General features: G+C 46.5%; 1 protein-coding gene across 10 annotated transcripts in view; it reads left to right on the top strand.

Annotated features, from left to right (window-relative positions):
* The window catches only part of RUSC2 (RUN and SH3 domain containing 2), a 193204-nt gene that overhangs the window by 124589 nt on the left and 52804 nt on the right, over nt 1-15811 (top strand). The window contains exon 1 of one of the 10 annotated variants that reach the window (XM_069212417.1): nt 14030-14134. The exons of the other annotated variants lie outside the window; for them this stretch is intronic. The gene's annotated coding sequence lies outside the window, so the exon portion shown is untranslated. Of the gene's footprint in view, nt 1-14029; nt 14135-15811 lie in introns of those variants that run through there. 10 annotated transcript variants of the gene reach the window in all.

Here is a 15811-nt window from a genome sequence, read left to right as displayed (position 1 = left end):
CTGGCACAAGGTGTAAGTACCTCTGGTACCCACTACAAGCCAGGCCAGCCTCCTACAACTACATTTACCAATTTCAATTGGCATACTGGACCCCCTTATAAGTCCCTAGTGTATGGTACCTAGGTACCCAGGGCATTGGGGTTCCAGGAGGTCCATATGAGCTGCGGCATTTCTTTTGCCACCCATAGGGAGCTCAGACAAACCCTTGCACAGGCCTACCATTGCAGCCTGCGTGAAATAACACACACGTTATTTCACAGCCATTTTCACTGCACTTAAGTAACTTATAAGTCACCTATATGTCTAACCTTCACTTGCTGAAGGTTAGGTGCAAAGTTACCAAGTGTGAGGGCACTCTTGCACTAGCAAAGGTGCCTCCACATAGTGCAGGGCCATTTCCCTGGACTTTGTGAGTGCGGGGACGCCATTATACACGTGCACTACATATAGGTCAATACCTATACGTAGCTTCTCAATGGTAACTCAGAATATGGCCATGTAACATGTCTACGATCATGGAATTGTCCCCCCCATTCCAAATATGGTATTGGGGAGCCAATTCCATGCATCCTGGGGGCTCCACCATGGACCCCCAGTACTGCCAAACCAGCTCTCTGAGGCTTGGCAGTACTGCTGCTGCCGCCTCACAGAAAGGGTTCTGCCCTCCTGGGGTCTGGGCAGCCCAGTCCCAGGAAGGCAGAACAAAGCATTTCCTCTGAGAGCAGGGTGTTACACCCTCTCCCTTTGGAAAAAGGTGTTACAGGCTGGGGAGGGGTAGCCTCCCCCAGCTTCTGAAAATGCTTTAAAGGGCACAGATGGTGCCCTCCTTGCATAAACCAGTCTACACCAGTTCAGGGACCCCTTCTCCCCTGCTCCGGCAGGAAACTGGACAAAGGAAAGGGGAGTGACCACTCCCCTGTCCATCACCACCCCAGGGGTGGTGCCCAGAGCTCCTCCAGTGTGCCCCAGACTTCAGCCATCTTGCTTTGCAAGGTGTGGGGGCACTCTGGAGGGCTCTGAGTGGCCAGTGCCAGCAGGTGAAATCAGAGACCCCTCCTGATAGGTCCATACCTGATAAGGTAGCCAATCCCCCTCTCAGCGCTATTTAGGGTCTCTCCTGTGGGTTTGTCGCATGGGCTCTCATTATCCTAAATGAGACTACTGGATTTAGCAGTGCCTCATTTCTCCCAGGGGGAAGAAATGATTAGGCAGCCGAGCGCATGACATCTTTGGAACTTCTCAGGGAAGTCGTGGTCACTCAGATCCAAACCAACTCTCTCATTTACAATATGGTCTCATATACAAATGACAAAGACAGTATAAGTTTTATATAATATTTTAATAAAACAACTGTATTTTAGATAATAAGGCGTGAGCCGCAATAACCAGAACAATACAACATAGTAGGATTGAAATAGTCACCAGGAGAGTAAAACATAAGAACAAAGCTATCATATTGCCTAACAGTTTCTACTCTCCCTCTGCTTGTTCTATTTAGAGCACAGCATGTTAAGCTTCTAGCTTGCCTTTCTGAATCACTGGGGAGACATAAGCCCTCATACCTGAGCAAAGGCCTGTGATCTGGTTCAGCATCTGCAACGAGGCAGTCAGCGTCTAGTTGTTGGTCTCTGGTCGGAATCTCCCTCTTGCATGTATTGGGACAAGGAAGTGATTTTATAACTAACATGTCATCGTGATCACAAAATGTCCCTAAGCAGGAATGCCAAATCTAAACTCCTACCACGTCTATCGGCAATGTACCAGACTGTGGTGGTCATTCTGACCCTGGCGGTCTTTGACCGCCAGGGCGGAGGACCGCGGGAGCACCGCCGACAGGCCGGCGGTGCTCCAATGGGGATTCCGACCGCGGCGGTAAAGCCGCGGTCGGACCGGCACCACTGGCGGGGTCCCGCCAGTGTACCGCGGCCCCATTGAATCCTCCGCGGCGGCGCAGCTTGCTGCACCGCCGCGGGGATTCCGACCCCCCCTACCGCCATCCAGATCCCGGCGGTCGGACCGCCGAGATCCGGATGGCGGTAGGGGGGGTCGCGGGGCCCCTGGGGGCCCCTGCAGTGCCCATGCCACTGGCATGGGCATTGCAGGGGCCCCCGTAAGAGGGCCCCTACATGTATTTCACTGTCTGCTGCGCACAGCTTCCACTCCGCCGGCTCGATTCCGAGCCGGCTTCATCGTGGAAGCCTCTTTCCCGCTGGGCTGGCTGGCGGTCTGAAGGCGACCGCCCGCCAGCCCAGCGGGAAAGTCAGAATTACCGCCGCGGTCTTTCGACCGCGGAACGGTAACCTGACGGCGGGACTTTGGCGGGCGGCCTCCGCCGCCCGCCAAGGTCAGAATGAGGGCCTGTATCCTTAACTGAAGCACAGAGTGAATATGTTATGAAGAACTCCAGTGCTAAAGTAGGCAAAACAGTGTGATATGAATAAAAAACTACACCGTAGAACTGGCTATTTGAAAAATAACAGAACGAAGCCTAATAAAAAGCATTTAGAGCAAAGTGCACAGAGGCTCTAAGCTGTCAGCAAATGAATAAAATACATTCAGGGCAAAGTGCACAAAGGCCTAAAGCCTGAAGCTAATGCGCAAAGTATACGTAAAACTAACCACACTACACCCTCCCCTTGTCGGTAGCAAGTGGTTCTAATAACATAAAAGCATGCCCCAAATATAAACAATATATTTCGACAAGGTAAGAAGACAACAAAGTCATAAATTTAGGAAACATGTGACGATAAAGCCAAATTCAATATAGTGCCAATTTTGCAGAAGAAAAAAAAGAAAATCCAATTGTCAGACAGAAGCAATAGAACGTAGGAGCTCCTCCACTTCGATATATGTTAATATGGGAAGATCCACGCCACAAAGTACCATGGAGCAGGTGTGTTCCAAAGCCCCAAAACCATTCAGGGCGGCACCCCGTGCAGGGCCAATGAAAGAGACAATACCATCTTCCCCCAGGAAGGGAATCTCATAAACCGCCTCACGAAGCAAACGCAACCGTAGTGCACAAGTCTGGGAATGAGCCCTAATCGGGAACATCAACAGATCAGGATCGACCACTGGAGGGCGCTGAAGTGAGAGACAGAAAGCCAGTGCATGTTCAAACGAGCACCAAAGGCACAGAAACACGGGTTGCACACAATCCAAAACCGGTCTGAATGACAGAGACCAGTCACACTCCAAATGGCCCAGGAGTGCAGCTCCAAAATGCTGCATCATGCGTTCACGACACAGCTGCGCTGACGGGAGCAGCAATATAGGATCTCGTCGTGGCGGGACAGCCATTGCGAAAAAATAGCAAGACTCCAGCCAACAAAGCCAAAGTAATCGGGAAACCCCCAAAAATGCTTCCGAAAATAGAGTGTATAGCCGAAGGTTTCAAACCGAATATGGAAGAGAAGGTGTGAGCGAAACCAACACCAACGGCTTTGAAAAAATGAGCAATACCAGCAGTGCTGGATGCATTAAATATACGTCCCACAAGTTCACCGAAGTGACTTGGAAAGTTAGTATTCAAAAGGGACTGTATCTCCGCCGATGACCTTGCCACCTGAAGTGCGTAGGTCTCGCTAGCAGATGTAAGGGCCACATGCTTTTGAAACAATAAAGCTTTCAGCCGACTCAACTTGTCGAAATCAACCTTGGAAGTAGCAATATGAGGCCAGATGTCCGCTACCTCCCTAATTTGAGTGGGGGGAAACAACACATTCCCGCAGCACGTAACGGCCTTGTTGACAACGACAACGTAAACTATTCCGGCACGCATGCCACAGCAGCGTTCGCTGTTAAGAACAATGTAACTGCCGTTAGAAAGCACCTGGAAACTGTTTTTAATAACCGGGACTGGAACACCCTTCAAATAACAAGCTAAGTTAGCAATCGAAGTGTTACACGCTCCGTGCAAGGACAGCTGTTTACAAACCATGGAACGGCTGAAAGAAGCTTCGCATTCGCTACCGCTAAGAAAAACCTCCCTCAAACCATTAACACATCTGTATTGAAAGGGAAGCTTCCTCAGTTGGCCATGCCTGCTTAATTTTACTTCACGGACATGGATGTGTGTACACATTCACTTGGGTTTAGCATAACACGGGCACCTGTCCCTTTTGGACTTAAACTAAGCCTACTTACCCACGATTACTCCCACATACCTTGTACAACATTTACTGTTTTACAGCCTTGATAAAGTCACTTGTGTGACGAAACACGTGTTGGCTGTTCTTGAAAGACTACGTAAATCTGTGACAAACTGGGCCTACAAATAAAGACACTTGCATCACCAACTGAGGACTCTTCAGATTTGTTACCCACGTCCGGAACCTGAACACCAGGGACACTTGTCCTTAATTCGAACTGTGATTTTACCATCCTGTGTGCCGTGGTCATTCTGTTGTTATTACTATTGTGTACCTGTTACGCATATTTGTACCTATTAGGGTAGTTAGGCACCCGACCCATTGAGCACCAATGTTAAATTTTCACTGACTCTTTCTATTACTTGTGTTGTTACTCCACGGAAGTGCGGCTGCTCTCACCATTACTACCTTTCTATTGTTAGCAACCAATATGTATTTGTATGCACTATCTGGTGTCAGCGGACCACAATGATCCAAGTACACACACTGTAACGGTTTGTTTGAAATCAGAAGGGGCGTCTGCTGCGGGCGTCTAGCCGACAAAGCTTTAATTTGTTGACAGACGTCACAACAAAGGACATACTGCTTTGTCTCTTTATAGAGACCAGGCCACCAGTAACGAGCCTGTAAAAGTGAAATCGTGGCAGCCACACCAGCATGTGCAGATGCCACCCCCTCATGTGCTGCAGATATTAATCGAGGTCTCTCAATTCTATTGGGTAGTTCACGTACACCAATGCCTGGAATATTAACAACAGCATTTAGCGCACTACTCAAGCAGTAACCATATTTAGAAGGAAATCCTTTAGGAAACGGCGTGCCATCAGCCGTAGCTTTTATGGCAGCTGAAATCTCTGTGTCTGGTTTGGAACGCGAACGAGTCACTGCGGTCACAGTGGCGACAGCCACTGCCGACTTTGCGGCTTCATCAGCCAAAGTATTCCCAGCAACGTGTATTCCAACGCGCTGGTGACCAAGTGTATGCACAACATGGACCTTAGGAAGCGTTTCTTTCAGATCCGCAACCTTACCCCACAACAATTTATGTTTAATGGTGTTGCCTTTAGAATCTCTGAACCCATTCAACTTCCAATAGTACAGATATTCATTGAAAGACTGAACACAGTAGTAGGAGTCACAGACCAGCAAGGTCAAAATCGCCGGATCCGCGTGCTCCAACGCTAACAATAGAGCTTTGAGCTCAGCCAGCTGTGCCGTGCAATCTCCCAAGGTTTTAGTATAAGTATGTCGGGGGCAGAACACTTCCCCCTACATAGTGCCGCTCACCACCGCACATGCAGCAGAATACTGTTGTTTAGTCCCAACCGCTGGTTGGGCAGAGCCATCGGTATACATGACCACTTGATATTGGTCAATAGGCAATGTGCCAGCAGGAACTGGGTACTCTATTTCATATTGAAGAAATTCTTGAGTCTGCAGTTTAGGGTCAAATATGTAATCTACATCAGTGGCTGTCAAAGACGTAGCCCATTGTATCCATCGCGGGTGTAAAGCTTTCGAATTAGGAACACTCGCTTTTGTAACAGCCTCTAAGGCCGGAATCGGGGAAACGACAATGATGCGTTGGCCCTGGGCAAGCGGTCTCTCTTTAATCACAGCCATCTGTACTGCAGTGAGTATTTTCTCAGTCTGTGCAAATCGTTGTTCTGCAGCAGAATACAAGTGGGACTTGTATGCAATCGGGACTTTCTCACCCTCATTAAAGGTGACATACGTAAACCCAACAGCCCCAGGTATCACCCTGATGACTAAATGTGTCTTATTGTCCCGTGTGTGTAAGTGTTTAACTGCTAAGAGATCAGTCTGTAACTCTCGCAGTATGTGTGTATGTTCAATCGTCCAAAATCTACTCGAAAAATTCAGGCGAATCAGTTCGTATAAGGGTTTTATACGTGTAGCATAGTCAGGAATGTAAGTCCTGCCAAAATTCAGAAACCCCAATAATGACTGGAGCTTCTGAACCGTATTAGGAGGCTGCAATAAAGCACATTTCTCAAAAAAATGTGGCGCTAGGCTCTTGCCCTCACTCGATAACTCATATCCCAGGAAAATGACGCTGAGGAAGGCAATCTTTGATTTCTTAAAATTAAACTTATAGCCAATATCAGCAAATCCCACAACAATGCGCGAAACGCGCCTTAGATGTTGCAGAATCTCATCGTCTGTCAAATATATGTCATCAACATATGATAACGCTTCAGGGTCCAACTCGTGCAGCATTTCAGTCACACGAGCCGAAAACAGTCCTGGGCTATTCTTATACCCCTGAGGCAAACGACAAAAAAATTTCTGAGAGCCAAACGCACTGAAACTGGTATAGTCCCGACTTTCGGGCGCTATATTTTGGCAGAAAAATCCATTCGAGATATCCAACATTGTCTTGTATTTCTTACGCACTATATTGTTCATAAGCGCTGCGCTATGTGAATTCTGTATTGCATATGTGCGTGTGTGACTATTCAAATGTCTGTAATCCACCACTATCCTATATGAATGGTCCGGTTTAGCAACCGGAAATAAGGGATTATTCATCGGTGAGACACAGGGCTCAATTACACCCTGGTACTCCAATTGTGTAAGAATTTTCCGAACCGATGCCCTTGCCTCAAATTTAATAGGATACTGCGGCTGTGGCTGAGGTGTGCCCTTTATTGGAATTACATGGTAAGGTGATTGTCTATCTCACCCCACATTATTTCTATATAGGTCAAGATGGCCAAAGCACACAGAATAAATAGTCCAACAGTGTGGCAAGGATAGGAGATCCCTGATGGTGTGTTGTCGGTTGAAGGAAGTAAGAGGTTAAGAAAAGTCTTAAGGCTTAGTTGTAGATGGTGTCTTTATTTGTAGGTGCTAGAAATCATAGTGCCTTCATCAAGATACAGCCAACACGTGTTTCGTCACACAGGTGACTTCATCAAGGCTGTAAAACAGTAATAAAAGCAAAATTGGCATATGTACATGTTCGGAATCGATTGTGGACATGTTGGTGACATATATGAAAGGTTTCATGAACCGGAAACTAGTGAACAGTAATCAGTGTACGAGCTTAAGTATGTGGGTATAGAGTGAACATGGCAAGTCAAATAGGTGATTGGGACCCAGACTATGCAATATGAAAGACAAAGTAAGCCACTGTGACCTTGTGAATTATATGTGAGAATCAAAATTCCGTAAAGGCATTTTTATTTATTTAACCAGAGTGTTTAGTGGATAGAAGAAGCGTTTAAGTGGAAATAAATGTACAAAAATTGTACAGAGAGGTGTAATAAGTAGGAGAGTAGAGCAGGACTGAGAGAGACCAGGCAAATGGGAGAGTAGGGAAGCATTGAGGGAGCTATAAAACCGCACACGGTAAAGTAGCGGATAGATAACAAGGGAGGGGGGGCCCTTAGGGGGCCACAGTAGTAACTCATACCTTGGCCGTCCGGCCAGAATGGTAAGTGGGTGCCCGGTGATCAGCTAAGTGGGCTATAGGAAATGAAATAGATCTGGGAAGAGAAAAAACCGGATATTATTGGCTGTGTATAGCCAATAGTCCAAAGGAAACGTGAGTAATCTTAGAAACATTGAAGACCAAGTGGTCAGTTCTCTAATGGATGAAAAAAAATTGGGTCACTGTGTACATACCTATTCAAATAAGTAGATCTGTAAGTAATAAAGCTGCCCATGAAGCAACAGCTGAGTATGGTAATGAGCAAGTGTGGTGTGACAGGTATAGGAGACCCTGATAAGCCTGTATTTCTATATAGGGCGGGAGCCTGTGCTAGAGCCCATGTTTTACCATAGGACTCCGCTAGCTCTCTCGGAACAAGTGGTGAGAAGGAAGGTACTATAACATCCTCCCCAACCGGACAGTCGCGAACAAAGTCAGGTGGCCAATCCTGTTCGGCCAACAGAACATCATATGATTTTACCACATGGTCCCAAAAGATGGCGTGTACAATGCGGTCAATGTCCCCTTCTAATCGTAGAGTCACTTGATATACTCTATCAGGATCAGAGACTCGCATATCCGCCGTTTCGACTTGTATGAAGTCATCAGTTGCTTTCACCTCCAGATGCTCTAGAAGACTCCGGCGAACTATTGTGACCTCTGCCGCGCTGTCTAACAGTGCTAATGCCCATGTCTTGTTCGTCAAGAGAACTCTCTTCTTGAGCGGCATGTCTAACTGAGACTGCTGCCACTTTCTTCTTTTTAAATTGCTGTTTTTGTTGCAGCGGTTTCTCTTCTTGTTTAACAGAAACCTCCGATGAGCGTTGTGAATCCTGTCTCGGTTTCACGTACTCCGTCCTCCGCTCTGACCGCCCACCTCTCTCACTTCTCTTCTCTGAGGAGTCCTGAAAGGAGCGAGATTGGCATGTATCAGTATATTGATATCTATCAGGCGTCTTCAAATTATCCCTGTTCCTGAGATTATACCTATTCTGCGGGGTCTCCGGTTGCGGAGACTGTCCCCCATCTCTTTTAGGTGTTTGCTGTTTCTTTTCCCAGCGCTTTTTTGTACCCTCAGGTTGCTGTTGCTTAGCATTATCTTTATTATTTTTACCCTGCAATTGGGGTTTCTGCGGTCTAGCCCCTAGGCTATCGCGACCAATACTTGAATATGTCTCTGCTATTATTCTCGGAAGTTCCCGCTCTTGATCAATCTGCGGAACATCCGGAAGACGCATTCGCACTGCTAGTGCTACTGCCTCTCCCTTGAGATTACTCAAGATAATAGAAGAAACCGTGGCAAAATTGCCCATTAACTGCATGCCTAAATCTAAGGCAGGGTCAGCCCCATATTCATCTTGAATTTGTTTAAGCACTTCCGGTAAATTAGCTAAAGTCGGTGTACCGTGTGCTGTAGTGTAGAGCGCTGCAAACACCGTGCCCCAGGTATTACAAAGGTCCACCGGAGGAACCATCCCATACGGCAAACACATTGTCAAAATTCTATGTTTATCCTGAGGTCCCGTATGGGGAAATACTGCTTCCAGCGTATTAATTTTCTGCGCCAGCCAAAATGGAGTCTCCTCACGTTTAGCCGGCACCTTGCCCATAACTGAGTGTACAGTGGCCGGATTGATTCCCGGAACCACTGCTTGTGGGTGCGCCGGAGCAGCACGCGCTACATTAGTATTTAATGTCTGCATCACAAACTGAACCAGTCTTCTGTATGTTGTTGCTAAGTCTATATATAAACGACGCACATCAGCCACTGCCAAATTTGCAACCGCAGGATATGGTGTGTAAGTAGCCAATAAAGGCCAGGTCGGACCATCATTACTCAACGGACCTAACCTCACTTGTGCTACTGTATGTGGGAGGGCGCCATCAAGCCAATTATGGTGTTCTTGATAAGATAGAGGTATCTCTAAGTAAGCGTAAGCCCTGTATTGTCCAGGGACATTCGCAACAGTGTATTCGTGAAAAGTATTTGTACCCCCATCATCTGCTGGAAATACGAAGCAAGAATAAAAAAGTTCTGTCCTATAGGCTGCATGGGCGTCCACCACAAAAGTGACTGGACCCCCCTGGACTGTCAGTCCATGTGCTATCAAATGTCCTGTGAGCGGGTGACGCATATTGATTGCTATATTCACTACATTAGGATTCGCCATTTGCAAAAAATAGCTCTAGGTCAGAGAAGGCACACCAATATCGGGGTTTTTCCTTTCAAAGTTCAAGCTTGAACAACCAGCCACTAAGCAATAGGACGTACCTATCCCGTGGTGGCGGAAACCCTCAGCCCCACGGACGTCTCCGCGTACGGAACCGAGGAGTCAAAATATATAGGAGACCGAGAGAGTCAGTCGGACCTAAACATTAGAGCCAGAAAAATCGTTGGCGGCGCCATGTCGCGTGGGCTCCCATTATCCTAAATGAGACTACTGGATTTCTAGGCAGCAGGATCAATAACGGTGTGGGGGACTGAGTCTGACCCACTTGTAAAGAACTCTGTCACCCTAAATCCGGTTTTTGCTCCGGCTAACTAGCAGTGCCTCATTTCTCCCAGGGGGAAGAAATGATTAGGCAGCCGAGCGCATGACATCTTTGGAACTTCTCAGGGAAGTCGTGGTCACTCAGATCCAAACCAACTCTCTCATTTACAATATGGTCTCATATACAAATGACAAAGACAGTATAAGTTTTATATAATATTTTAATAAAACGACTGTATTTTAGATAATAAGGCGTGAGCCGCAATAACCAGAACAATACAACATAGTAGGATTGAAATAGTCACCAGGAGAGTAAAACATAAGAACAAAGCTATCATATTGCCTAACAGTTTCTACTCTCCCTCTGCTTGTTCTATTTAGAGCGCAGCATGTTAAGCTTCTAGCTTGCCTTTCTGAATCACTGGGGAGACATAAGCCCTCATACCTGAGCAAAGGCCTGTGATCTGGTTCAGCATCTGCAACGAGGCAGTCAGCGTCTAGTTGTGGGTCTCTGGTCGGAATCTCCCTCTTGCATGTATTGGGACAAGGAAGTGATTTTATAACTAACATGTCATCGTGATCACAAAATGTCCCTACGCAGGAATGCCAAATCTAAACTCCTACCACGTCTATCGGCAATGTACCAGACTGTATCCTTGACTGAAGCACAGAGTGAATATGTTATGAAGAACTCCAGTGCTGAAGTAGGCAAAACAGTGTGATATGAATAAAAAACAACACCGTAGAACTGGCTATTTGAAAAATAACAGTACGAAGTCTAATAAAAAGCATTTAGAGCAAAGTGCACAGAGGCTCTAAGCTGTCAGCAAATGAATAAAATACATTCAGGGCAAAGTGCACAAAGGCCTAAAGCCTGAAGCTAATGCGCAAAGTATATGTAAAACTAACCACACTACAGGTTCTCTTCAGATTCTGCTTGCAAGTTTCCTTCAGGAATCCTCTGCAACAACTTCAGACTCTTCTGACCTCGGATCAACCGCAGCCTGCTCCAAGAAACGCTGTGACTGCAACAAAGTGTCTACAAGAGCCACTTTTCTTCAGCAACCTCAGCTCCAAGTCAGCAACTGCAACAGTTTCCAAGGTGTGCACGCTCTGGGGACTCCCTGGCTTCATCCTGCACCAGAAGAACCGAAGAAATCTTGCGTAGATTGACTGAATCACTCCCCTGCTGCAAGCAGACACCTTCCAAGACGACGACCGGTACCCTGGGACTCCTCTCACAACAACGAGCCTGCTCATAAGGACACAGAGCATGGACATCATCGTCATAGACTGAGGTCCTGCTGACGCAATTTGGAGGAGGTAAGACCTTGCCTTCCTCGAGAACGATGGTACCCCATGTGTATTGTGTCTTCTTCGTCTTCTGAGTCCTCTGTGCACTCTTTGCAAAATTCCTTCGTGCATAGCCTGACCCAGGTCCCCAGCACTCCATCCTGCGACGCACAGTTCGCTGAGTTGTTCTTCGCGGCGTGGGACCTTCTTTTGTTGTTCTGCATCAATCACGTTTTGGACCTCCTTTGAACCCAGATCCTGCGACTTCTGGGGGTGCTGGCTGGTATCCTGAGGGCTCTCTAAAGTGCTGAGAGCCCCCTCTTCCTCCTCACAAAGAGTTGAGGCCCCCAGGTCCCTCCTGGGTCCATCCAGCACCATTTTTATGCAAAACACTTGTTGTAGCAAAGGCTTGTTGGCGCCTTCCAACACAAAATCTTGTCTGCAATGAACTTCACGCTGTGGGACATCTTTTGAGTCATGCAGGAACCCGCTGGCATCTTCCTAGGGTGCAGTTTTGCAGTCTTTGACTAAACAGGGACTCTTCTGTTGCACCCTCTTCTGGGTTGGCAGGGGCTCCTGTCCTTCCTGGAACTTCTTTCGACTTCTGGACTTGGTCCCCTTCCTTTCCAGGTCTTCAGGCCAAATAATCCAGCAGTTGTTCTTTTCAGACTTGACTGGCTGCTGCAAAATCCCCAAAACGAGGTGTAGTGTGTCCTAAGGAAACTTGCAGTACTTTACTCCTGCTTTTTTAGGCTCTGGGGTGGGGTAGTTTACTTACCTTTACTCTATATTACTCTCCCAGCAATTCTGCACACCCCACACTTGTCTAGAGGGGAATTTGTGATTCACATTTCACTTTTTTAGTATATGGTTTGTATTGCCCCTAGACCTATTTTCTGCCATTGCATTCTATAGGATTTCCTACTGTTTGCATTGTTCTAGGAATATTTATTGTCTAATTTTGGTGTCTAGTGTATACATTGTGTATAATACTTACCTGCAGAAGGATTATTGTCTCTAAGATATTTTTGGTACTGTGTCACCCAAATAAATACCTTCATTTTTGCTAACACTGAGTATTGTCTTTACTTGTATATAGGCTGAGCACCGGCACTTATTTTTGAAGGCCGGAGCTTGCTGTTCTGCCTCAAGCATTTGCTGCGAGCCAAAGACACATATGGGAAAGACGGAGGAAGGGAAATACAAAAAAGCGTCACAAAGGGAGAAATCAGCTGCAAGAGTGAGCTGAAGGGGACAGGGAGTGGCTTTATATGGATTGAAGGGGCCCGAGATTGCTTCAGGATTACGCTGCCTCCATATTCCGTGTTCACAAATTTAATTGCAGCAGCCGCGTGTTTAAGAGGAGGGCTTTGGGCACCGGCACCTCTTTATTTACTAATTAAACAAATAAGGACTGTTGCCTTCTCCAGGGAGGGGGGTAGGCAGCTAAGATCACCATCATCTTGTTAGCCACCACAAGTCCAAGACATTTAACATGCAATCACTCACTCAATCAATCAATCAATCACTAGATTCGTAGAATGCGACTTGTCACCCGCGAGGGTATGAAGGTGCTGGCAGGGTGCAGTTGATTAGCTGAATAACCAGTGTGTGTTTGGCTGCAGCAACCTACCAAGGCAGAAATGATGGTCTACTAAAGATGTAATATAAATGTGCAGGACTACCAGGATGCATTGAGTAACTCACCAGAGCATTTAATCAAGTAACGAGGTGCCTGCAATCATTTGATGAACCCAAGCATTTGGCCTGTGACCGAGGACGTGATGTCTGAAACGCGTAAGGCCTGGAAAATGAATTAAGAATTCTTTGAATGTTACTGGCTTTGCTGCTTTCCAAAATAAACTGCAACCTGTTGAGAGTGCGCTTTTGTCAGGAGGACGACTTTGTTTTGCATATATATACACATATATATTACACACACATTTATAAGGCAAAAAAGGGACAGGCAGATACAAAAGTGAGGCTAAACTTGCTTTAGTCCTACTTTAATGCTAGACCTGTACCGGGTTTTGCTTCTTAAAACCTGGTCACCCCATCCCTGGAGTTATTTTTAAGCGGTGTGAATAAAGCACAGCCAGTGAGCACTGTAAAGCCTCGGAATATCTGTTCCCTGGCGCCTCTCGAGTGCGTTACCCAGTCCACCTCCTGTCCCACCCCCAAAATAGGCTGTGACGCTGTAGCCTGTCCCTCAGCTGTGCAGCGGGCTCAGCATCATTTCCCGCTCTGGGCGCGACTCCCCGGCTTCCCATTCCTTGGCCGCATTCCTGACATCCCACGCCGACCCGTACATCAGCAGGAACGTCAAATATTCCATGTTTTTCCATCAGAGCTCCGGCTGCCGAGGCCGACGAGGCTATTTAAAGCGCTCTGAGCTCAAGCGGGAGACCTGCGGGACACGCGGCCGCGCGCCTGCCTGCCAATCAGCGCGTGCATCCCCTGCCAGTCAGCGCGTGCCTTCATATCAATCAGCGCGTGCCTTCTTGCCAATCAGCGCGTGCATTCCCACCAATTAGCGCGTGTTTTATTGAAGTCGGCTGTGTTCTCTCTTTCAAGTGCTGTGATTCATTTAAATGAGCAGGGTGGGTGGGGTCAACCTGAGTCTTCGAGCAGCAGGTGAAACGGAGGCATGTTTGGTAACCGACAGCAACGGGGATTCTGGGACTTGAAGTTTCGCTGTTAACACTATAAGAATGGACGAAAAACCCCAGCTTTGACGTCGGGTAAGAAGCCTAGCCTACAAGAAGGTGCCATGGAGGTACATGACAGGATAGGCCTGCATGCTAGCCAGTGATTTCTACATGTCACACACGAGGTGATAACCTTACTCATTTTAAAATTGTATGTTATTCAGTGCTGCTGTTCTACGAAAGAGACATACTGAGCCTTAATGAACATACGTCTGTCTGATCTGATACTTGCTGCCTTTCATAGTAGTAAACATGCAAGAACACCAGGTATTCAACATATTGATGCATTCTGGTACTTGTAGTCTTCATTAACATGGATGACGGTTACGATGTTTCATAAAAGAAAGACTGGTGCATTGTGTTCTTGGTTATTTTGCATCACCTGGTGTATACTGATCAGTATTTCAAAGTCTTCCAAAACGAAAAATGTGACTGCAATTTATGGCTAAATTGCTAAAAATGCAGACAATTGTAATTGTTTTGTCGTACTAATTTATGATAGAATGACAAAGCTGTATTCATTTACATAAGAAGAATCCCTATATTTTTAGTAATATGTTTTGGCTTATTAGAAAAAAGCTATTTACATGTTTGGATTTTTGGATATTTGGATGAGCTGGGGCACTTGGGAGGCGTGCTACAGGCCATCGGCTGCCCTCTGAAGAAACAAAATGGGAACGCTCAGTAGCAAATTATAATGAAGAACAGTGGCTAGGAAGAACATGATTAAATGCTGCAATTATTGGCAATTGGTACCATTTTAGTCATCGTAGTTTTAGGGACAGGACTATGGTGGTTGTTCGACGTTGGGTTGTTTTGACCGGGGTAGTGTAATGGTGGGAGTTAAGGTTATATTTTTTGGTTGAGTTTATATCTAAATAAATGTATAGGTTGGGAGATCTTTCAAGTCACAGTAACAGATTCGGTCCTGGTTTTATGCTTGTCCTTTCCATTTTCCGTCATACATACATGACTTGCAGACACAAACAGATCTGGATGGCATGCTGACTCTTGGCATGGGACTTTCCTTAGCACAGGGCCCTCTTCAGGGGTATTACTGTAGTTTGGGTCAAGGTCAGGTTTTAGTATAAATATTCTGCGGGCAGTAGCATTGTACTTGTGCGAGTTAAGGAAAGGCTGAAGAAGTGGTGGAGACATACCCTTGTGTCATTGACACCCTGTCCTATGAAACAATGAACGCAGGGTAATAACAAGCATTTGCAATGCAATGTGTCTTGTGTTTCCTCGAGTTAGAGCTATTAGCGTTGTAAATTCCTAACTGGACTTTTTTTGCCCCATAAATTGAAAATGAAAAGTAAAACAGTTGACATAAGTGAGCCGAGTCAAAGCGCCACAGCCGCCATTAGCACGAAGGAGAGACACAAAAGAAAAACAAAGTTCACTCCCAGTCAAAAGTATCGACAAACGTGCAATTATCCATGTAACAGGGTCGGTCCCCAAGGCGGTAACAAAATCGCCCCAAGGAGGAACAAACGTAAAGCATCAAAGGAGTTTTGAAAGGCAAGCCCACAAACGAGTGAAAGTGATGGATGTGAGGTGGGCGTGGTTAAATGTCCAAATAGATACCAACATATCGGAAAAGCAGCACTTGCGCGCTGCTATGCTCAACCTAAAAACGGAGTATGTCAGAGCAGGGGTGGTTCACAGAGCGAGAATAAACTCCCACGGTTTCGTGATAAAGGCAGACAT

The sequence above is a fragment of the Pleurodeles waltl genome, chromosome 1_1 (genome assembly GCF_031143425.1).
Source record: "Pleurodeles waltl isolate 20211129_DDA chromosome 1_1, aPleWal1.hap1.20221129, whole genome shotgun sequence".
NCBI lineage: Eukaryota > Metazoa > Chordata > Amphibia > Caudata > Salamandridae > Pleurodeles > Pleurodeles waltl.
Note: the sequence above shows the minus strand (reverse complement) of the source record. Positions and strands in the feature narration are given on the sequence as shown.